Raw genomic sequence first — 24,482 nt, 5'->3', positions numbered from 1 at the left:
GGGTCGGTGAACACACTGAGGTGCTGGTAGAGTGGCCTACCTGGAGAGGGTATGGAAGCTCTGCACTCCTCCCCCTGTACTTGTTCCATGCATCTTCCCACTTGGCTGTTCCTGAGTTGTATCCTTTATACTAAACCAGTAAGAAAAAAATAGCCTTAAACAAATGGTAACAGGTAAAAGAAACAAATATATAATAAAATACACCACAGAAGAGTGAAATATGTAATACAAGGTAATTTTTAAATGGATTTGAAAAACAAACAAAAAAGGATTACCTATCAATAAAATAATAAAACCAGGGTCTCACCTCAAGTCATACACTAAAATAAATTTCAGATATGAACTAAGAGTTGGCTACAAGTAATAAAACCATAAAATAAAGGGAAATAGGAGCTAAAATTGATGATATGGGGGAGGGGTATACAGGAAAAAAATACGTGGACATGTACATACTTAAAACAGTCATATAAGTAGTTTGCTCAAAAATAAGAAAGCAAGTAGCAGAAGGAAATATATTTTAAACAAATGAGATGAAGGGTTAACATATTTGATGTATGGTAAGTTTTACAAAAAATTTAACTAGTCAATAAAAGCAGTAGGACAGAACAATTTACAGATGAAATACAAACGATCAATAACACATGAAAAATGTCCTATCTTTCCAGTAAGAAAAGAAGGGATATGGAAAAAAATGAATGATCATTCACTTCAAACATTGATAAAGGTAAAGCACATCTGGTGATATCTGAGGGTAGCAAGACCACAATAAGCAATCTTATGAATGTGGAAAATATGAACTGATTAGGAAAAAAAAAAAAATCTTAGAGGGCTTCCTTGGTGGCTCAGTGGTGAGGAATCTGCCTGCCAATGCAGGAGACACAAGTTCAATCCCCAATCTGGAAAGATCCACCATGCCTCGAAGCTACTAAGTAAGCCCTTGAGCCACAACTACTGTTGAGCCTGTGCTCTAGAGCCCAGGAGCCACAACTATTGAGTCCACGAGCTCTAGAGTCCGTGCTCCACAACAAGAGAAGCCGCCACAACAAGAAGCCTGCACACCACACCTAGAGTAGCCCTCGCTCGCTGCAACTAGAGGAAATCCTGCGCAGCAACAAGACCCGGCACAGCACCCCGCTCCCCACTCCCCCGCCAAAAAACCTTAGGCAGTATGTATCAAGGGTCTCAAACATACTCAGACTTTTTAAAGATGGATAAGTAGTAAACAGCGTGAGTTTCAGAGACAAACGGTCCAGATTCAAGTCCTAACTTCACCTTACATGCACTTTGTGACCTTGGGCAAACTACACAGTGTTTCTCTGCCTCCACTTTACTCATGTCTAAAATATAGATAAATTCATTCTTGCTTTTTGGATTAATGGGCTTCCCAAGTGGCACTAGTGGTAAAGAATCTGCCTGAAATGTAGAAGACCCAGGTTTGGGAAGATCCCCTAGAGAAGGGAATGGCTACCCACGCCAGTATTCTGGCCTGGAGAATTCCATGGACAGAGGAGCCTGGAGGGCTACAGTCCATGGACTCACAGAGTGGGACACGACTGAGAGACTTTTACTTTCAATTTCATTTCTAGATTGATATGAGAATTGAAATGTGCAATGCATGTAAAACATTTACTACAGTGACTGCTACATAATAAATCTTGGATGAAATTGGCTATCATCATTACTTCACCAATATCACTATCACCAAAACCATCCTAACAAATGACCAAAGCATTTTGTTTTGGTGTGCAAGAGGAATACATACACACATTGACCCTGAAGGAAAATCTACATGGAAATATACCAAAGGTAAGAGTGATCAATCCAGAATTACAGACAATTTTACTTCTTCTATAACAGATTTGTAAGTTTTTTACAAAGAGTATGTTACTTCTTAGAAAAACAGCTATCATTCTGAGGAAAAGAAGGGAGAAGAACAACTTGCAGTTGTTATTTTTACTTTGTAATGATAAATACAATAAAATTAAACAAAACCAAAGTTGTTTCCAATGATTATCTCCTCAATGTATTTATTTAGGCATCCTGCATTTCTAAGTTCTGATCCTCACTGAGGAACCCAAGAAAAATATTTAAAGTAACAGGTGTGAAGAGAGCAATTAAAGATAAAGATCTAGCCCTCTGAAAAGATAGTAGAGTAGACCCTTGAACAATGTAGGAATTAAGAGGCATCGACACATTCCTCACCTTCCCCATCTCTAAGCACAAATGGTATAACTTTACAGTCTGCCATCCTTATCAGTGGTTCTGCATCCATGGGTTTAACCAACCACGGATCATGCAGTTCTGTGGTACCTACTTATTAGAAAATATCTGCGTATCAGATTGTACCTGCACAATGTGCACAACTGTACCTGCACAATTCCAAACTGTGTTGTCCGAGGGTCATCTGTACATCACCTGTACCCGACTCTACTTAGCTAAAATCTTGGGAGGGAAACAAGGATGTTGGAACTCCTATTCTAGGTTCAGAGTACACAGAAAGCACGATCAGAAATCTCTGGTTCTTATGGCGGCAAAGGTAGCAAAGCTGATTCTCTTTACCCCTTCCCTTTTTGGAGTGAAATCTCAGAAACAAAAGGGCTGCCCTGGCAGAGGTGAGGTTTCTGTAAGGCATCTCCACAAGACATGAGAGGGCGCACTGTTAAAAGTCTCCACTGGACCCCCTCTGCTTCCTTCAGACTCTGCTAACAGGATAAAGTGAGTGACGGGGGTGTAAAGTGAGTGACGGGGGCATAGGATCATTCTATAGAGGTACCACACAAGCAACCTCCTTTAGAACTGGGGGGAGAATTATCAAAGCTCTTGTACCATCTGTCTGTGGAGGGAAGAGGGAAAAAAACACAACAACAACAGCAGCTGGTACAAGAAGTAGCAAGATGTTGGTCCTGGAAGTGACAAGATGGGAAATGACAGGAAACAGCTTTTCACTCCTCCAACAGCAAAAGAAGCGTGCAGCCTGTGTTCCAGTGTTTGAAAACCTCCAGATGCTGCCCTCGTCTCACATTTCCATATCTTTGTTCAGACAACATCTGAAGGCCTGCCTTTCTTTTTTTCAAGCACTCTCTTTCTTCGGAGGAACATACAAAGCTATCAAACAACAGGGCTTCTCCCCCTCCTCCTCTCTCCTACAGGCAATGTGGGATGAATTTTAAGTGTCACTGTGGAAGGAAAAAAAAACGTACAAACAGCATCATGTGAGCCTGTGTGAAACTTTTTCCAGTTGTCGATTTCAAGTAATACTTACCATGTGCTCTGGATTCCGTCATTTGGCAGTTAAACTAACATTAGATTTGGAGTAGAACTTCTAAAGAGCTGAGGAATGAAATCTCTGCAATGATCAGAGTTTAGGGGATGGGGAGGCCCAGGCATCTAATGACTACTTGGAAACAGCGGGCAGTGCTTCCTGAGCCACAGAACTAAGCACTACCACATGCGTGCATTTCTCTAACTTTAAACTCTGGGTTTACGAAGTCAGAAATGTTCTAAATGATATACACATAGCCCAATGTCAGGTTTTCAAAGGACTGACATACAATGTTAATAAAGTACTATCATTTAGCGTTATCCCATGTGTTAAAGATACAAAACCAGTTTTCTGAGCACTCTGGAATACGCTCATTAAATATACTACAATTATATTGGGTAAAATTTAACACTTTATTGGACGTCACAGATCATGTCTGGGCATTGCATCACTTCAGGCTCCATCAGCCTACGTGGTCTTCTATGTGGCACATAGCTGCACGCTCTCCTCTGTTCTCCTCCATCAGGTCAGCTCAATCTTTACAACTCAGATTGGATTCCATCTCCAGTACATTAGCCAAAGTTCCCTCTCTGAGAGAGTGAGTCTTTCCCATGAACTCAAACAGTATTCACTGTCCAGTTTATAAGAAATAAAGTAAAATAAATATAGACTGTTCTTTCCATGTGCTGTTTAAACAAAGTCCCAAATTGCTTTTTTATTTTTTTAATGGCTCACTATTGCCTGCCACAAAGTGTATATATTTTATTCTGGGTTTGACATGCTATGACCCCAACAGACATACCTGGATCCTTTATCTTCCTGTGTCCTGTTCAGTTCAGTTCAGCCACTCAGTTGTGTCTGACTCTTTGCGACCCCATGGACTGCAGCACGAAAGGCTTCCCTGTCCATCACCAATTCCCGGAGATTACCCAAACTCATGTCCATTGAGTCAGTGATGCCATCCAACCATCTCATCCTCTGCCATCCCCTTCTCCTCCTGCCCTCAATCTTTCCCAGCATCGGGGTCTTTTCAAATGAGTCAGCTCTTCGCATGAGGTGGCCAAAGTATTGGAGTTTCAGCTTCAACATCAGTCCTTCCAATGAACAACCAGGACTGATCTCCTTTAGGATGGACTGGTTGGATCTCCTTGCAGTCCAAGGGACTCTCAAGAGTCTTCTCTAACACCACAGTTCGAAAGTGTCAATTCTTCGGTGCTCAGCTTTCTTTACAGTACAACTCTTGCATCCATACATGACTATTGGAAAAACCATAGCCTTGACTAGACGGATCTTTGTTGGCAAAGTAACATCTTTGCTTTTTAATATGCTATCTAGGTTGGTCATAACTTTCCTTTCAAGGAGTAAGCGTCTTTATCTTCCAAAGTGCTGCTGCATGTTCACACTACATATTTCCGGACTCTACAGTCTTTATACAAACTACTGTCTGTTTTAGAAACACCCTCATTTTGATCTGTCGAAGTTCTATTTGCCCTTTAAGACAGTGTGCTAATCTGCTGTATGATAACTTTGGTCATGCACCCAACATAGACTAGTCCCTCTAGACAGTTACATCATCTTGCCTCCAATTATAGTCAACTACACCTACACCTAGATGGTTCAGTGGTAAAGAATCCGACTGCAATGCAGGATATGCAGTTTCAATCCCTGGGTTGGGAAGTTCCCCTGGAGAAACGGCAACCCACTCCAGTATTCTTGCCTGGGAAATCCCATGGAAAGAGATGTCTGGCGGGCTATAGTCCATGGGGACACAAAGAGTTGGACATGACTTAGCGACTAAACAATATCACCACCACCCTTGTTAGTACCCAGCACTCTCCTTCTCCCTCAAATACACACACACACACACACACACACACACACACACACACACGCCTTTTTATAAAGAATTTTTGTTAAACCATAATATAGTTCAAATCAGCACGCCTGGTTCCTTTCAGCTCCTTCACTGCCCAACCTGAGGACTAGGACTGCTTCAGCTTCTCTGCTTTCCCTTTGTCTGTGATGACCAAGGTGTAAAGGTCTCTGCTGAATTGAACTTCAAATTTCCTGTTATTCTTATTTTTCTTTTTCTTGACAGACCTGGCATTGTCTCACCTTGCTATGGGCAGAAAGTCCTTTATTTCTTCAATTTTGAGAGGCGAGACAAAGAGGCACAGAGAGCACATGGCCAAACAATGAGCAGCGAGAACCATGGAGAACGGATGAGCTTTCCTCACCCTCCCCAAAGCGCCTTTTAAGGATCAGGGCTGGGTCTTAGGTACCTCAGAGCTGTGATGAAAGTTTTTAAATTGAAGTGACCTTTTATAAATTATAAACCATGTTGCACTAAATTACTATCCAAATGCTTCACTTACCCCAGGGCAAGAAAGAAAAGCAGCCACTCCAGTGATGCTGGGGGATACCAGAGAGGCTGTGTTCTCTCCAAAAACCCAACTTGAATCCCTGCAAGTCAGCATCCCTGAACTGCACATTTGACAAAGAGCCTTATTTAGCAATTGTTTCTTTTCTGCTTTTCTACCAATTCACAAGTTCCCTTGAGGGGAGTATCTTGCGATCATTCACTCTGTATTACTTCTTGACTTACCAAAGTTAAAACACAAGCAATGGTCAGAGGACAGCAATCTATAACCGATGCATTTGGCTGTACCTTTCTCATCCTAACAGTCTGGGGTAACACTTTTTACAGAGGAAACCAGTACTGTTGTGGATAAGAGATTTAGCCAACTGTGATCATTGGTTTGAGAGCCACTCAAAGCTCAACTGAGGTTGACTCCCCAACCTTCATTCCACGCTTCCCCTACTGTGCGGGGGCTTTGCCCTTGAGGACACAACTCCAGCTCCAGGCCTAGTTAAGCCCATCAAAGTCCTTTCATCTTCTCTGCCAGCAACTGGTCTGGAACTCAGGCCTAAGTCAATCCAGACACGCCAACCCAAAGGGACAGTTTTTATGCTCATGCCCCAAATGTGTCCAGAGACAGAGGGGAGGTCTTTGATTCTGTCTGGGAGAGAAGTCATTTTTCCTTCAATCTCTCTCAATCTCCCTGGCCCACATTCCCACATTTCCGCAATTAGCTGTGAGCAAAGCGTGAGGCCCCGACTGCCACTAATAACTATGCACAGATAGCTTAGGGATGCCGCTGATACTGTGAAAGCAAACAGATGCGACAGAAAGAAACGAGGTCTCTGAGGACAGATGCAAACTAAGTCACTGAATTAACTTACCTGAGGCCCTTCCCACTTCTGGACTTTGGTGAGGTGACCTCATAAGTTTCCTTACTGGTTAAGCAAGTTTGAGTTAGGTTTACTAACTCTCATAGTTGAAAGCACCCTAACTTACACATTTAATGAAATTCTCTGCAATTAAAAAAAATCCGCTTGATACTGATTTCAACTCTATGCTTTAATTAAGAGCCATATAACAAAACTTAATTTTCACGTGTGATTATAATTTTTTAGTTAGTTGAGTGAACAAAACAAGATGCCAAACCTAAATATGAAACAGCATCACATGAAATAACTCAATGAAAAGATGCAGTCAAACAACCAGTAGCTGGCCAGGATCACATTAACATGTCATCACCAAAGCATCACCAACTCAATGGAAGTAAGACTGAGCAAACTCCAGGAGATAGTGAAGGACCAGGAAGCCTGGTGTGCTGCAGTCTACAAGGTCACAAAGAGTCAGACACGACTCAGCACTGCACACCACCACCACCACCAAGGCATATACAGCAAACAGGCTGGTTACAAAACTGCTCCTTTAACTGGTGTCTGCACTGCACGGTGTGATGCCTGAGTGTTAAACAGTACTTAAAGATAAAAGCAAAACTGTGGGTTTGAACTCACCTGTTCAATAGGACAGTGAGAAGGCAATGGCACCCCACTCCAGTACTCTTGCCTGGAAAGTCTCATGGACGGAGGAGCCTGGTAGGCTCCAGTCCATGGGGTCGCTAAGAGTCTGACACGACTGAGCGACTTCACTTTCACTTTTCATTTTCATGCATTGGAGAAGGAAATGGCAACCCACTCCAGTGCTCTTGCCTGGAGAATCTCAGGGACGGGGGAGCCTGGTGGGCTATCGTCTATGGGGTCGCACAGAGTCGGACACGACTGAGGTGACTTAGCAGCTTAGCAGTTCAATAGGAGATGGAACTACTAAAGAGGAATGTATTCTGGATCCTGAAGGCGCGCTAGGGTAGGAAAAGATGGGCACAGACCTGAAGATACTGACTCAACTTTCCCTTCTACATTCAACCTTCTCCAAATCATCCTGAGTCCCAAGAGAATAAGCAATAAATCCTGACACAACATGCCAGTTGCGACATTCAGACAGCAGCTCCCCTGTTAAATTTCAGGAGTTCTCCTCTTCCTATTTGTGAAATAGAGGAGTTATATGTGTTCCCTTCTAAGGCCCCTTTCTGCTCTGAAATGCTAGACCACACAAACAACCAGAGACTTGATTTTCTACTGTGTATGATGAGGATTTCAATCTTAATACTTATCCATAAATATTTATTAGATGCCTACTATGTGCGAGGCAAAGGGCTAGGCCCTAAAGAAATGCTGAGATCAAGTATGTTCTTTACCTCTAGGGTATTACAGACCCAGGGGAAGGCTGCTATCAATATAAAAATCTTAGTGAACTAAATTAAATCCAAACACGTTAAAAGGTAACCAAACCATCAAGTCCCAGTTTTCCAGGATAAAAGTAATGAATTAGAATGATAATCTCTAAGTACCAGGTGAATTTTACAACTAGAAGGAATCTGTGCCACAAATCTGAATAAGATGTTGTAAGTGGGTAATAAAAGAGCAGTTTCCAAAAATCAATTTTAAAAGGCTGTGTTTCTAAGCCTGCCAAAACCTCAGACTCATGATTCTCATCCTAGTTCATCTTTGCTATTTCTACCAAAAAGCATGAGAAACTCCGAAGCCCTTTCTTATCTGCCTTCTGATCAATTTCATATCCCTTTAACCTTGAAACTTCTTCCAGTTCCTTCTTAACTAATTATTTTTTACTAAACAGGAAGCACGCCATTTATAAGTTCTGAATCTCTGATGGCTTATGGTATATCACACATACACACACAGTAAGCAAAACATACATATGGGACTAAATTTTTAAACTCATCACATGATAATATATGCAAACTTCATACCTTACGCCTTGAAAGTTGCTTTCTGTTAAGTTTCCTCAAACTTTCATGTGACTACCAAGTTTTTCATATACCCTACAAGGACTTGTTCTTGTAACTACTTAAATTTTTTAAGTTGACATTAGACAAGTTAAATGTCTTTAAAACCACTATCTGAAAATCCCTCTTTAAGTACAGTTTTACTTTCCCCTTCCCAAAGCAGCTTTTAAATCCAATGAATTTTCACAGCTATTTGGATCTTTTCAATTTAAAGATTAGCAGTGATTTACAAATACACCGAAATGTGCAGAATGTGAACATTAATACTATCTGTGACGCTGGGGAACACTTACTTCAAATGTTCCTATCTATCCCCTCCTCCCCAAACACACAAAACAGTCACACATCCACTACTTCATTCTACATTTCTATTAAGGTACTCAAAAACACCGGTAGTTTTATTGCCAAAGACACACTGCTGACTCACTAAATGTGTCAGCTAAAAATTGTGTCTCCCCTCTCTATTTTCTTTTTTCATGGCTGGGTTTTGAATGTAAGTTTATCTAACTCTTACCTTTACACCTTAATTTGGTCACTACCCAGACAGTCAAAATCCAGCTATGTCCTGTTTTTCCCACCCAGCATATTTATGATTCCTCCTACTTTTGAAACATTTGTAACTATAGCTTCATTGCAAAGACAAAATTTAAATAAGATAGAGACAAGGATAGACATTTATGCAATAATCTTAGACAGTTCTATCCAGAGTGAAACAAATACTCTTAACTGGTGAAATAATAATGAAATTACAAATCTTGATAATCATGCCATTGAACCTGTATTTTTCTAATTATTCACAAAAGAATCAAGAAAGACAAGGCAAAAATCTTGCTGAAGTCCAAATGAATTGTGTCTACAACATGCCCTTGAGTTATGGTCCCACAGTCTTGCTAAAGAAAGAACTGAGGAGTATATCTGGCTTTCTATAAGGACTGTACTTTTTTCTCAGTGCTTAGTCAACCATCACTTGTTCTGAAATACTGTCCAGGACCCAAAGAAAAGGTTACAAAATTTACTTACACTGTTTTTATTAAAGTCAAAACACACTGTCTCAAAGATGATGGTGAGTCTATAATCCATTGGCCTCAAGAGCCTGGACTCCACTCTCTGCAGGTAGACAGATATTCCCTTACAACCTATTCTTTCACCTTTCATCTTCTAAGTCATCTGTCAAATCTCATTCTCCCATGTTTAGTTAGAAGCTCATTTTCCTTTACAGAGAGGTCAAATGCAGAATTGGAACTAATGAGTCCTGCAATTTGCATCATATAGCGCTACACCACTCACCATTAGAAGTAACCTGTATTCTCAGAACAAAACTCAAGAAAGCTTCTGCGTTTTCTTTTTTAAGGTTTTTGAGATTTGTTACTATTAGCTTTTTCTAGCCAGCCCTGAACAAACCTTCCAGTATATAAAAGCTCAAGTTTAAATCAACCCAGCTTTCTGCTGTCAGGCAGATCATCGTAATGCATTACAGAAGGCTTGGTTGAATTCCAAGCTTCTGTCTAGTTCTCAGGAATCAGAGCCTTGGCCAATGGGCACAGAGTGAGTCACGACCAATTTTTCTGCTGTTGTATTAAAGGAGGCGGGCAAAAGAACAACCCCTTATAATCAGATAACTAGAGACACTGGCCAAGAACTGGTGCCATCTGCTAATATGGGTAGAAACGACACTGAAGAGAGAAAGGTTGGTGAGGGGCAGATGGGACTCTCCTAGTTATCTGGTTTTATTATCCTTGCTTCAATTTGTGTTCGATAATTTCAGCAAAAGATAGAAAAGATACACCTCTCCATTGGAATAAGAATATGATGGGAGAACACAATGTTGAATTACATCTCTCCCCTGCCTCTTCATTCCAAACAATTCCCACACCATTCTTTGGGTGAAGAAGGCAAACGCCTCATCTCTGAGATGAGAGCCAGAAAGTATTTTCTACTGTGCATTAGGATTAGACCTTCCAATGATGTTCTTTGAATTTTGTGACTAAATTTATTAACAACTGGACATGACTGACATTTTTATCTGTAATAACTTGACTTAGCTCTTTACATTTAAAAACCAGAATAGAGAACAGTATGATTACAGTACAATCTGAGGGCCTAGTGAGTGACACAGGATACAAAAATCATTTTGATCCCACCATTGTTTACTTCTTCTAACTCCTGCCATTTCTTTCCTTTGCAAATTATACTCAACTCTTGATTGTTTGCACTTCTGTCATTATATTAGACTGATCATATCTCTATGTACAGAGAGTTCTGATTATTAAACTAATTCTTAAAAAATACATGTGTTGCAATGCAACTGATATAGTAGGAACAATTTGGGCATGAATTTTGCATTTGCTTGTGTACAATTTTGTATATAATAAATACAAATAGGTGCTATCAAACAGTATTTGTCCTTCTCTCTCTGACATATCTCACTTAGCGTTAACACCCTGCAAGTTCATCCATGTAGTTGTCAATGACAAAATTTCATGTAAGACGTACCTTTCGGAACCCAGGTCTCCTTGCCAGGCCTCACACCCTAAGAAGAGGTGACAGTAGAGGTGTTTTCTGTCTGAAGAGACCTCACTCAGGTATCTGCGTGGCTTACTACTCCCTTACCCCCAGCAAATCTTGGCTTAAAGTTCCCTCAGTGAGGTCCAACCAGACTGCCTTATTAAAAAATTCACTATTCTCCAACTATGATAGAGAGGTTCTCCACTTTATATGCTTTCTATCTTGAATTTTTACCTTCCAAAACACTTTAAGATTTATGTACTTAACTTTTTTGCTTGCATTATCCATTAGAATTTAAGCTCAATGACAGCAGATTTTTTCTTACTTGGTTTGGAAATCATCACCCCACTATTTAAAACTGCATCTGACGCATGGTAGGAGTTCAAAAAATATTCACTAAAAAAACGATTACACATATAGAGGCACAAGCATGGTTATTTAAACCATTGTAAGAGTCAAATTAATAATTTCAAATCCACAGAACCAAGCACTTTTAAGGAACTTGCTCAAATATGTGAAAACTAAGGAAAAGTCCTGGGCTCTAACTGAAGGGCAACATCCATTTAGAAGGCTAGACATAAGTTCCCCTCCTCCCACCTCAGAGAGCTCTCAGAATTACAGGATGTGTTTTTTTAAAATGTGAATGTGGCCATATTTATACTTGGAGGTAAATTGGCTCCACAGTGTCATCATTTCTACAGAGAAAGAATAACCAAGTCACTCCTCTGCGTTCACAGCACTTGCAACAAAGTCACTCGAAAAAAAGAGGTAGAATTGGATGCATTCAAAAAGAAATTCATGGCTGAGAAGGCAAGGATCATGAAATATACACCAAAGTGTTTCACAGAAAAACCTCTAGAAATGGCAGAATATTAAATTGTATCTGACCTACAAGTCACTCAAAGTCCACCCAAGTCTGTAGGTCACTAACAAATCCCAAATGTCAAACTCATTCTCTTTGCCACTGACTTTACAAAATGGGACTTTCAATGCCTATTTGTAGGTGTCTATATACAAAGTGAAAGTGAAAGTGAAGTCGCTCAGTCGTGTCCGACTCTTTGCGACCCCATGGACTGTAGCCTACCAGGCTCCTCTGTCCATGGGATTCTCCAGGCAAGAATACTGGAGTGGGTTGCCATTTCCTTCTCCAGGGGATCTTCCCGACCCAGGGGTCGAACTCGGGTCTCCAGCATTGGAGGCAGACGCTTTAACCTCTGAGCCACCAGGGAAGTTCCTATATACAAAAGAACTTAGCAAACAAATACTTGGTTCTGAGGCGTACTGAGTTGGTCAATTTAATTCCATGCCTAAACCAATATTTCATACGTAGTTTGTAACCATCAAATAAAAAGATATGTGCATCTTCAAGAACATGGCAATACTATGTATACTGTTAGATTGTAAGATTTAAAAGAACAAGTGACTGATTCTTGATACTAGTAACTCATGTCTCTCCAAACCTCTGATTTCTCATCTGAAAACAGAAATAATGCCAGCTGTGCCTCATGGGTTATTGTAAGGATTAAATGAACTAAAGTTCATTTTCTAGTTTCAGATAATAAGCAACACCTATATTGTTGAATGTAATGCTCAAAATTCTCCAAGCCAGGCTTCAGCAATATGTGAACCGTGAACTTCCAGATGTTCAAGCTGGTGTTAGAAAAGGCAGAGGAACCAGAGATCAAATTGCCAACATCCGCTGGATCACTAAAAAAGCAAGGGAGTTCCAGAAAAACATCTATTTCTGCTTTATTGACTATGCCAAAGCCTTTGACTGTGTGGATCACAATAAACTGTGGAAAATTCTGAAAGAGATGGGAACACCAGACCACCTGACCTGCCTCTTGAGAAAGCTGTATGCAGGTCAGGAAGCAACAGTTAGAACTGGACATGGAACAACAGACTGGTTCCAAATAGGAAAAGGAGTACGTCAAGGCTGTATATTGTCACCCTGCTTATTTAACTTATATGCAGAGTACATCATGAGAAATGCTGGGCTGGAAGAAGCACAAACTGGAATCAAGATTGCTGGGAGAAATATCAATAACTTCAGATATGCAGATGACACCACCCTTATGGCAGAAAGTGAAGAAGAACTAAAAAGCCTCTTGATGAAAGTGAAAGAAGAGAGTGAAAAAGTTGGCTTAAAGCTCAACGTTCAGAAAACTAAGATTATGGCATCCAGTCCCATCACTTCATGGCAAATAGATGGGGAAACAGTGGAAACAGTGTCAGATTTTATTTTGGGGGGCTCCAATATCACTATAGATGATGACTGCAGCCATGAAATTAAAAGACGCTTACTCCTTGGAAGGAAAGTTATGACCAACCTAGATAGCATATTAAAAAACAGAGACATTACTTTGCCAACAAAGGTCCATCTAGTCAAGGCTACGGTTTTTCCAGTAGTCACGTATGGATGTGAGAGTTGGATGGTGAAGAAAGCTGAGCGCCGAAGAATTGACGCTTTTGAACTGTGGTGTTGGAGAAGACTCTTGAGAGTCCCTTGGACTGCAAGGAGATCCAACCAGTACATCCTAAAGGAGATCAGTCCTGGGTGTTCATTGGAAGGACTGATGTTGAAGCTGAAACTCCAATACTTTGGCCACCTCACGCGAAGAGTTGACTCATTGGAAAAGACCCTGATGCTGGGAAGGATTGTGGAGGGGGGAGGAAAAGGGGAGGACAGAGGATGAGATGGCTGGATGGCATCACCAACTCAATGGACATGAGTCTGGGTAAACTCCGGAAGTTGGTGATGGACAGGGAGGCCTGGTGTGCTGCGATTCATGGGGTTGCAGAGTTGGACACAACTGAGCGACTGAACTGAACTGATTATTGTTAAATCTCTACCCTAACTGTACACTTACCATTGAGCCACCTGGGAAGCCACTAGGGTCACCAGAGGAGTTTAAAAGTCACAGGCCTACCCTGAAAACATGCTAATTTAAATGGACTGGGATAGAGTTTGTTTAAAAGTTCCAGTTACAGGTTATTTCCACATGGAGCCAGATTGGAAAACTCAAGATTTAGATTCTAATACCCAGATTCAGTGGTCAGGGGTAGGTTAGGGAATATGTAGTTTTTCACAGGTACCTTACAAAAATTCTTACAATCAAGTGGTATGAGAAAACTGATCTAATAAACATAACAAAGCATTAAAAGCATTTGTCACAGAACCTAGCACAAAGTAAGCACACAATGGCAAAATAGAAAACAACTGTGTGTATGTTTATAACTATGTGTTTTATATATGTGTGCGTACATATATATATATATATATATATAAATATATATATATATAGAGAGAGAATATGGATTAATCTTGGTTTTGAAATGAATCCACAATCAAACTATTTAATGTAGTTAATGAGTAACAGGTTTTATCTGTATGACATCTATGCTTCCAACTGCATTTTAACAAACACAGTTGAAAAGTATGTTAAAAGTATATACTAGAATACAAGTTTTTTTAAGTTTTTAGAACTTTCTATAAAGCAAAAATGTGACCTGAACAAGTCTGGTGTAACTTTTGAGAAGGGAAGGAAGAAGAGTGGGCAGGAGGAAGAAGGGACAGAAAAGAAATTTATATGATAAATTAAATCACATAAACATTGGCACTGGGTAGTGAGGAGGGGAGTATGTGTGGAAGGTTCCTTGACTTAAAAAAAAAAAAAAAAACACTTAAACACTTGTGTTCTCTTTGTCTCCAGACGCGGGTAAGGACTAGCATTTACTGACTGGCTGTGTGCCAGGCATCCCACACCCATAAACTCAGTCAGTGCTCCAAAACAGTGCTGCAAGGGAGCCCTCACCATCCACAACCCACACAGGACACAACCTGCACAAACCACAACGGGACTTTTCTCTCACAGAGTCAGAGGCTCAGCCACTTGGCCCTGAAGGCCAGCTCCCATGAAGAGAGCGCGGGAGCAGAGAACAGACCCCCGGCGGCACAGCCCTCGGTGCTGGCGCTCCTCCTGTACTGTGTTTGCGGCAGCGTTGGGACAGTGGGGCCAGAGTTCCTGCTTGCACTGCCTCTGGAGACACAGCGCCTCCAACAACCTCTACTCAACAGACAAACAGCAGTGTCCTCTCAGGGTCAGTGACTATCGCTGAGGGAACTTATAAACTCCTGAGGAGGGAGCTCTGGGAATGAAGTATTTATTAAAATGGCCAGTTAGACCTCAGGGTGAAAGATGATGAAAACTGACTGGTGGTGTAAAATACTTTCCTCCACAACAAAGTGGACCCACCTTAGAGACACTCTGGGAAAGACAAGGTGAGTAACTCAGACTGTACACAAATTTTCAGTAGAGTGGTACAGATTCCCAAAACACTCCTGGGTTGGATGTATGTATCAACTTTCAGGCATATTTTGGCTGTCATAGATCATGTCAAGTATGATCATAAAACCGATAGAAGGACTCACCAACTGGAATTCTATGGGTTAAAAAGGAAAGGAATGTAGAAATTAGCCAGAAAGAACTCAAATGCTCCAGAAGACCAGCAGCAACAATTCTGCTGAGGCAGCAGACCAGGCCCTCAGCCTTCCGTCTGCGGAGGCTGCCAATCACCTTGACCCTGAAGTCCCCGGCTGTGGGCACTGCTGAGCATAAAAACTGAAGAATGATTTGTAGAACAACTCTTAAGTATTAAGTATCCCAGGAAGCAGAGGGCAAACACGAGATGAAGAGAAATAGGAGGAGGAAGAACCCTTCTGAAAAATGTCCTCCTTAATAGTCTCAGTAGGTATTTAATTTCTATTTTTTCCCTTTTCTGTGAATTCACAAAGGCCAAATCTTCCAGTCAAATTAGAGTGCAGTAAAGCATTAAGTCAGCATTCAACAGGTTTAATTACTGTGTAAATGAAAGAAATTATTATTCATTCATGACATTTATTTCAGATTCAATGCTAGCTGCTTTTATGTAAAGTTGAGGGTGAGGGGAGTAAAACTCAGATGGGGAGAAAAGAACAAGAACTAGGATATATAATTACAGCTGTATTTCTTTGCCAAGTATTACTGAGCCTAAACAAAAAAGTGCTTGTTTGCTCTCTTGAGAAAAAGCATGTGATCCATCAGTGGTGGCTCCAAAGAAAGCCTCCCCTCTCCTGACACACGGCCAGGCTTGATAGGTAGACCAATATTTGAAAAGCCAGTAACAGGGGGCTTATTAAGGCCACAAAGCTGGGTAGAGCCCATTGTGGTTCAACAGTCCTGAACTCTGGGAACAATCCTAGCAGTCAGGCCCTACAAGGTAATGGATGTCCCCCGTACCAGGAGAGAAAAAGGGCGAGTTGATGCTATCAGGACAACCAGACAATGAGTCTTTTTTAATGAATTTCCACTGAGCTTAAACAGCTTGCACAAGCAGAAAAGACACACACACACACATGCACAAAACCCTAAACTAAATCACATGTGGAATTTATTCTTCATTCTCATCTGTCTGCCTGGTGGAAGAGATTCAAGAGAGGGTGCCTGGGGAACTAGTTCAAAACAGGGAGAAATATCTGTCCGCAAATCAGCGTTCACTGAATGGGAAATAATCTGTCACCTGAATTGCTAACCCTCCATGGTTTTATCAGAACACAGTTATTATAGACTATAATCCCACTGAAATGCTCTAGGTTTTCCAAAGAACACTCCGAACAAAGTCAAACACCTAATCAAAACATATCATCTTCCTACTCCAACATACTCACACAGGCAAGAGAACACACACAAACACACACAGGGATATTTTTGGAACCAGTTATTCTCAAATCTTCCCTAAACCTCTAACCACTAGCATCCAATTACTACAAATACTACAGCAGTCAGGAATTGGCAGTAACGATCTCAGTTTGTTTTAAAACCTGAGGCCACACAAGTTGTGGACAAGAAATTACTGTAGAACAATTTAGACAGATTTAAAGGACCGAGCACAAATCTGAGAAGTAATAATAATCAAGCTGTGATTGTTAAGGCTGAAGGTTTACTTGTGGGCTTAGAAGACTAACTGAATAAACAGCTGTTGAAAAAAATAAAACAACGTTTGTAGACACCTTAAATATTTCCTGAGACTAACTACCTTTATTGGACTTAAAGCTTTCTGCTAATTTCAGTCCCAATGCCTCAATTTCCACTGGCAAGGATCTAACATGTATTTTAGGATAAAGGAAATAGCAATTATCTGCCTAAAAAAGTATTTGAGTCTGAAGAGAAAATTGTTTAAGCGTTATTATTATTAACAATTACTGAGAACTGCAGCAATGTTATTTAGACAAACCATTGTTATGTATTAAACCTTGACTGACAGTCAGAATTAAGTAAAGGGCTTGGTGTTCAGTCAATATTCTAGTGGAGCCCCAATTCCTTCAATTCTTGACTTCTCAATTTTAAATTGTGAATGGTACAAAGAAATACCAGTGGAAGCCTGATTAATAAATCTCTCAATTCTTCCTCCAATGTATTCCTGAAGCTCAATACACGATCATGGTTATGATTATCACAAGCTAGGTTTTCCTGGGGCCTGAAGCAGGTAGCATTATGATTTCTGTCTGCACACTGTCTAAGCCCTTGTCTCCTTTAAAGCTCTGATTTTTCTCAAGGTTACTGTTTCAAGTTTTATAGGACTTTTATTTTACCAGGGAGCATCTCCTACTACTCTATCCTGAATTAGGCCTTAAAAGAGATCACCTTCCTTTCCCCACTTTTAGAAAAGGAAAATAAAATCAGAATTCTTATATATCTATATCTACATATATCTCCTTATGGCATGTGGGATCTTAAGTTCCCCGACCAGGGATCGAACCCACACCCTCTGCACTGGAAGAGTAGAGTTTTAACCACTAGACTGCTAGGGAAGCCCTTAAAATATATTTTTAAACCTTATTATTGTTTTTGGTGCCTCAGAACCTTTTCTTCATTCTTTGGTAACCACAGCTCAAATTTCCTTTGAAGAATTAACCCCACCTACCTCAGGCTCCCAGCAGTTTGGGGAGGGCTGAGAGGGTCATGGGAGTCATACCACCACAGGGTGTGGTCATCACATAGATCCAGTCACAAGTGACTAATTTAAGAATGGACATGTGACCGACATCAGACCATAGAGGGGTAGCAGCATGATTCTTGTTGGAAAGGACAAGAATGAGGGTCACTCTCCCAGGGCTGCTGAGCTGGAAGAACATGAGTGAGTCGTCTCTGCTTCCCCCACAGAAACCAACAAAGAGGAAGCCCTGCTGAAGGATGGAGGCAGGTTTCCAAAAACACTGAGCTCCTGAAATTCAGATGCATTTAGCTCAGTTTACCCCTCAGCTCTGTGATTCTTAAACCCATAAAAGTTTGAATTGGGGCTAAGGTGCAGAGATGTGTCAACAATTTATGTTAAAGGTAGCACTGCCTTTTTAATCCCGTTCTGCAGCTCTGGTGCAAGCACACTTCTTTTCAACCATCCCAAACTTCCTCCAGGTATCATCTCCAAAAAGCCTTCCTGGGTGACTGTTCCAAATATATTCAGAGGCACACAGGCTAGTAATCCCTCAACTCCAGTTCAACCATAACTATGCAACAGGCCAGGTACTCTCATATGTGACCTAATCATTCACTATATATCACCTTCTCTTTTTATTCTTACGTAGTCATGCAGTCTGTGAAGCTTCCACAATAAAGATTTATATTATAATATTATGCACAGATTTTAGACTCAGAAGATTTGAGTTTAATCTCACCCTTTCACTGGCTTCTTTGAATTCTGCTTCTCACATCTTTAATGTTAGGCTAACAATATTATTTTTCCCAACTTTAATAAGATGTAAATGTCATATGACGTTGTATAAACTTCAGGTATATGGGCTGATTTGATATACTTGTATATTGCAAAATGATTAGAGTAGTATCTGCTGTAAATGATAGCTGTGGTAACAAAGTTACATAACTTGTGAATATATGCTGCAATCTTAAAGCACAAAGTAAGTGATACTGCTGGTGGTGGTGATGTCTCTTACATTCCCATCAGCAGATCTGTGAGTGAGCTGAGAGGTGGAGGGAACCACCAATCATCACTTGCTCCTTGAGTTCCTGTGCTCCTTCCTGCATGAATACAGTCATTGAGTGATATGATAGACAGGAGCATCACCAAAAATGCCAGGAAGAGGATATGACCAGTGGACAAATATGAGATTTCCAGGCTCTGGGATAAAAGGATTTCAATACCTGATATCTTTATCTAACTGAGTCATTCCCATTTTTGAGGGGAGGCCTTGTATATGTAAATACAATATATAAAAACAACATTATAGGCATATCACAGAAGAGCTATGTTCTTCACTTATATAGCCAACAAGCTACTTTAAAACAAAGAAAAACGTGTGTTAGGGTAGAAAATATTCAGATGTCAAGATAAACTCTGTATTTCACAATGTAATTTTGGAAAAAAAAAACTGCTTATATTTCATCCCCAGTTTCTAATGTTTCTAAAGTAAAGAGTTGCGACTGGATGAGTTCCAAGGTCTTTCTCAGCTCTACAACAATGTTTTTTAAAAAAGATTTTTAGAGCATATTTAGGTTTACGATAAAACTGAGAGGAAGGCACAGAGAATTCCCATATTCTTCCTGCTCCCAAACATGCACAGGCTCCCCCATACACTCTGGGAACGGTACCTTAAAAAAAAATAGCAAAGATGCACCTCCAATGACACACCATAGTCACCTGAAGTTCTAGAATAACTTTTAACCTCCTAATGGTTTAGATTATTATATGGCATTTAGCATTTAATTTCCTATTACATTTCAATTGATCTAAGCTCCCATAAACACATCTAAAGTTTACTGAGTGAACAACACATACTTGTTTTCCAAATGTGTTAACAATGGTCTATTTCCTGGAATGTTTTAAGGAAGTTCTCATCCAAGAGCTACCTACGGGTGAGACCATTTGGGATACAGTGACAACCAGCTAGCTCATCTGTTTCCATCAGGTTGGTTTTCTATTAGTGAGCCACTCCTGTCAGGATTCTGAAAGAACATTGGGATGGATGGAGCAATCCTGGGGATCATTCCTCATTCTAAGAAAGGCCCACAGGAAAAACAAAATGTTTAATTCACATTGCTACAGCCCACATCTGTCTTCCACCTGACCTTTCTGAAGTGCTTTCCTACACTATCACCTCAGCAGGTCTCCCTGGACCTCAAATCACTTCACTAAAAGCACAAATAAAATTAAACTTAACTGTTCAGTGATGGGAAATGAGGGAACTAAGAGGTCCCTGTACTGATCCCTCCAGGAAGGTCAGAAAAGACCTGTGTGCACAAAACGCTGCACTTCCAGCTCTCTGCGCCAGTTTCCCATCATTCTCATCAATTAATGACTTTCACATTAATTAAACACAAGATTTCTTATCACTTAACAAGATCCCATATGTCCTCTTCCCACCACCCAGTACTTCTTCTACTGACTAAGCTTAGCTCTCCTCTCTCAGCCTTAAATCTCTATAAATATGGCCCCCAGCAGGAAGAACTAACACTCCTTTGGAGCCAACATGCCAGGCACCACCATATGCAAAGGCCTTTTCAGGGGTTATCTCTTTTAATCTTCACTAACCAACCCTATGAAGTAAATACATTACTATTTCACAGATGAGGAAATCGACACACAAGGAGGTAAGGTGGCTTGCACAAATTGTTTATTGCAGTTTTCTATTTCTCTTTTTTAAATTACTTTTCTTCTGAACACAGATTTAATCATTTTTCCACTGTCTACCTAGAGAAAAGGTACACACATCTAGAAGGCAGTAGCAAGTGTCAGCAGAACATCTCAAGCCTCAAAATAGAAACAATCCATGGAACCTGAGTCTTGGTTGTATTCACAACTTAAATGACCAACCAGTCACACACAAAAAAACCCTCTTCTGTCATCTCCCCACTCGCCCCATGCTCCAAATATTTATTAAATAACTATTATGTGTCACATACAAGGCTAGAAGCTGTCTGTTTTCTAGTAGCTATTCTGAGGTCCTGAACTAATCATTTGGGATCCATGATTTCAACAACTTTCTACCTAAACTAGAATTCTGCACATAATAAATGAATCTGATCCTCAATATTTCCTCAGACGCTTAGTGTGTATTTTTTTTTAATCAGATTTACTGAGGCAACACTGATGCACATAACTGACGTACAATGCACTGCACACAAAGTGACAGCACTCTGAGCTATGAGGTTAACACACTCTCCAGAGAGCAAAAGCTTACTCCACTGAAATGCTCCAGGAACGCCCACACACAGTCCTGAGGATGAGCAGAAATCTACCAAATTCAAGTCCTGCCTATCTTGAGTTGCAGATGATTACATGTTACCAATTCCTGGGGTCACAGGACCGTGAAAAAGTTTGACAGACATTATACCATGCAATTTATTCCAAAGCATTTCTCATCCCACACAGCAGTAAAGCTGCCCTATTCAAAATCATGATGCACTCAAAGTTTGTCTTTACATCTCATCTTTTCTTATTTTTCAGCATTTCTTCCATCTTTAAGACTTCCCTGGTGGCTCAGATGGTAAAGCATCTGTCTACAATGCAGGAGACCCAGGTTCGATCCCTGGGTGGGGAAGATCTCCTGGAGAAGGAAATGGCAACCCACTCCAGTATTCTTGCCTGGAAAATCCCAAGGACGGAGGAGCCAGCAGTTTACAGTCCGTGGGGTCTCAAAGAGTCGGACATAACTGAGCGACTTCACTTTCACTTTCTTCCATCTTTACTCTCCTGTGTTTATTCATTTTCTACCCCTTCTTTCATTAAAAAGTGCTCCTAGGGAAAGTGAAGTGAAAGTCACTCAGTCGTGTCCGACTCTTTGCAACCTCATGGACTGTACAATCCATGGAATTCTCCAGGTCAGCATACTGGAGTGGGAAGCCTTTCCCTTCTCCAGGGGATCTGCTCATTTACACTAAGTTAGCAAATCACCAAGATGAGCATTTAGCTGAAGCGCCAATACTTTGGGCTACTTGATTTGAAGAGCTGATTCATCAGAAAAGACCCTGATGCTGGGGAACATTGAAGACAGGATGAGAAGCGGATTAAAGATGAAATGGTTGGATGACATCACCAACTCAATGAACATGAGTTTGAGTAAACGCCTGGAGACAGTGAAGGACAAGGAAGCCTGAAGTGCTGCAGTCCACAGGGTCGCCAAGAGTCAGACACAACCGAGCGGCTAAACAATGAACTACAACAAGATGTCCAAGCTTAGTGTATTACTTTTTCCCAGGAGTACTGGAAATTAAATAGGAAACCAGTGTCTAATTGCTCAGCTTAAACCACAAGCTAGTTACATAGGGGTGAGGTCCTCTAGCCAATCCATTATTTCCTGGAAATCCTGTGATATGGGCAGCTATGAATCTATTCTTAGCCTTCTGGTTCAATTATTCATTCATTCAGTATTTAGTGGGTGCCTGTCACGTCCCAGCCAGTGTTGTAGGTATCAGGAAATGGCAGTATACAAAACAGGCCAAAATCCGGTCCTACAGTTCACAAGTTAAAGAGGAGCAGGCACCACAAACAACTTAATGTATGATATATAATTATGACATATGGCATTAAATGTTATCTGTTCTTTCAGTATCTATATACAAAGGATCTGAGAAGTTTCTCATCTTGTTTGAATGATGCCATGCTGCACAATTGAAGCCAGAAAAACACCAGCACTGGCCGCCTTGGCCAAGTCACACACTGCCCTGAAAAACACAGTTTCCTCTGCTCACAAAGAAGGCTGGGTTAGGAGAATTCTAACCTCATCTTGTCAGATTTTCTAATTGGCTCGGGGAAGAATATTGGTATCAAAGAGAAGATTGTTAGACAAGTCAGACTACTAGCCTTCTGCAGGAATAAAGACCCTATAAAGAGGCAAACACCATTCTTTATGTCACTAGAGATACCAACCTTTCAACAGCCCCTTACCACACCCCTGAAGCCAGCAACAATGTGAAGGCAGCAAAGCTGACAGATGCATTCTCAAAGTTACACTCGGAGAATCATTCATATTCATGTCCCCACCTTCCTTCCTCGTTTCCCCAACCCCTAGAAGTGTTTTCGGTTTGAAAAACATCACTATTTTTACCTTCCAAGTTTGAAATGAGGTTAAAACCTGGCACAGATGAAAATGAACTAGATATTTTCTAAAAATTACTCAAAATTCTCCACTTAGGGTAAGAACAAAACTGGTAAACACACTTACCCTCTCCCTGGGCATATATACACAATCTGTTTAAAACAAAATGCTTCTACTGACAGGTAACCCAGTAGACTCTTGGAATTACACACCTTTTCCTTCTACTGCACATTCCTAATCTTCATTTCTTACATACTAAAAAATATTATTTATCTACATAGAGCCATTTAATGAGCATATTCTATTAATATAATCTATATGTACCAAGTAAAAACTACTTTATCATCAAACTCAGTATTTAAATAAAGATGGAAACGAGAGAGCAAGCAGTCTTTCACAGAGTTTTGGAAGTGATGAAAAATCATTTTAATCACGGCTTTTCCATACTTATCTTCTCCTTATTATATTTTCCCCCAATCTTCACTGTGAAAATATTCCCACACTTAGCTTCTCTTTATTATATTCTTTACTATACTTCCCCCCAATCTTTATTGTGAAAATATTTAAATCCACAGAGAAGTTGCAAAAAAGAGTAAAATGAATGTCCATATATTCTTTGCTCAGATTCACTAATTGCAGTATTAAACTGGACATGGAACAACAAACTGGTTCCAAATTGGGAAAGGAGTACATCAAGGCTGTATACTGTCACCTTGCTTATTTAACTTATATGCAGAGTACATCATGCGAAATGCCGGGCTGGATGAAGCACAATCTGGAATCAAGATTGCCGGAAGAAATATCAATAACCTCAGACACGTAGATGACACCACTGTTATGGCAAAAAGTGAAGAACTTAAGAGCCTCTTGATGAAAGTGAGAGAGGAGAGTGAAAAAGTTGGCTTAAAACTTAACATTCAGAAAACCAAGATCATGGCATCCGGTCCCATCACTTCATGGCAAATAGATGGGGAAACAATGGAAACAGTGACAGACTTTATTTTGGGGGGCTCCAAAATCACTGCAGATGGTGACTGCAGTCATGAAATTAAAATATGCTTGCTCCTTGAAAGAAATGCTATGACCAACCTAGATAGAAAGTTAAAAAGCAGAGACATTACTTAACCAACAAAGGTCTGTCTAGTCAGAGCTATGGTTTTTCCATGTATGGATGTGAGATGTAAGTCATGTATGGATGTGAGATTTGGACTATAAAGAAAGCTGAGCGCCGAAGAATTGATGCTTTTGAACTGTGGGGTTGGAGAAGACTCTTCAGAGTCCCTTGGACTGCAAGAAGATCCAACCAGTCCATCCTAAAGAAAATCAGTCCTGAATATTCACTGGAAGGACTGATGCTGAAACTGAAACTCCAATACTTGGCCACCCGATGCGAAGAACTGACTCATTA

The 24,482-nt window shown here is 40.5% G+C and overlaps 1 protein-coding gene, 1 long non-coding RNA gene, 1 other non-coding gene and 1 pseudogene across 10 annotated transcripts in view; 1 reads left to right on the top strand and 3 right to left on the bottom strand.

Moving 5' to 3' along the window:
- The window catches only part of AUTS2 (activator of transcription and developmental regulator AUTS2), a 1,212,852-nt gene that overhangs the window by 798,173 nt on the left and 390,197 nt on the right, over positions 1-24,482 (bottom strand). The gene's annotated exons all lie outside the window — the stretch shown is intronic.
- Positions 3,061-5,475, bottom strand: LOC145532156 (large ribosomal subunit protein eL38 pseudogene; annotated as a pseudogene). The gene has a single exon (XR_014073046.1). The product of XR_014073046.1 is annotated as a large ribosomal subunit protein eL38 pseudogene (transcript).
- LOC145531305 (uncharacterized) lies at positions 20,686-23,699 on the bottom strand. Its single transcript, XR_014072348.1, has 2 exons — positions 22,171-23,699; positions 20,686-21,689 (listed from the first exon to the last, which is right to left on the bottom strand). It is a non-coding gene; the product is annotated as an uncharacterized LOC145531305 (long non-coding RNA).
- Positions 21,506-21,577, top strand: TRNAC-ACA (transfer RNA cysteine (anticodon ACA)). Its single transcript has one exon. It is a non-coding gene; the product is annotated as a tRNA-Cys (tRNA).

Source organism: Giraffa tippelskirchi, chromosome 13 (assembly GCF_054371585.1).
Source record: "Giraffa tippelskirchi isolate mGirTip1 chromosome 13, T2T-mGirTip1v1.2.pri, whole genome shotgun sequence".
NCBI lineage: Eukaryota > Metazoa > Chordata > Mammalia > Artiodactyla > Giraffidae > Giraffa > Giraffa tippelskirchi.
This window is presented reverse-complemented; position numbering and strand designations above follow the sequence as displayed.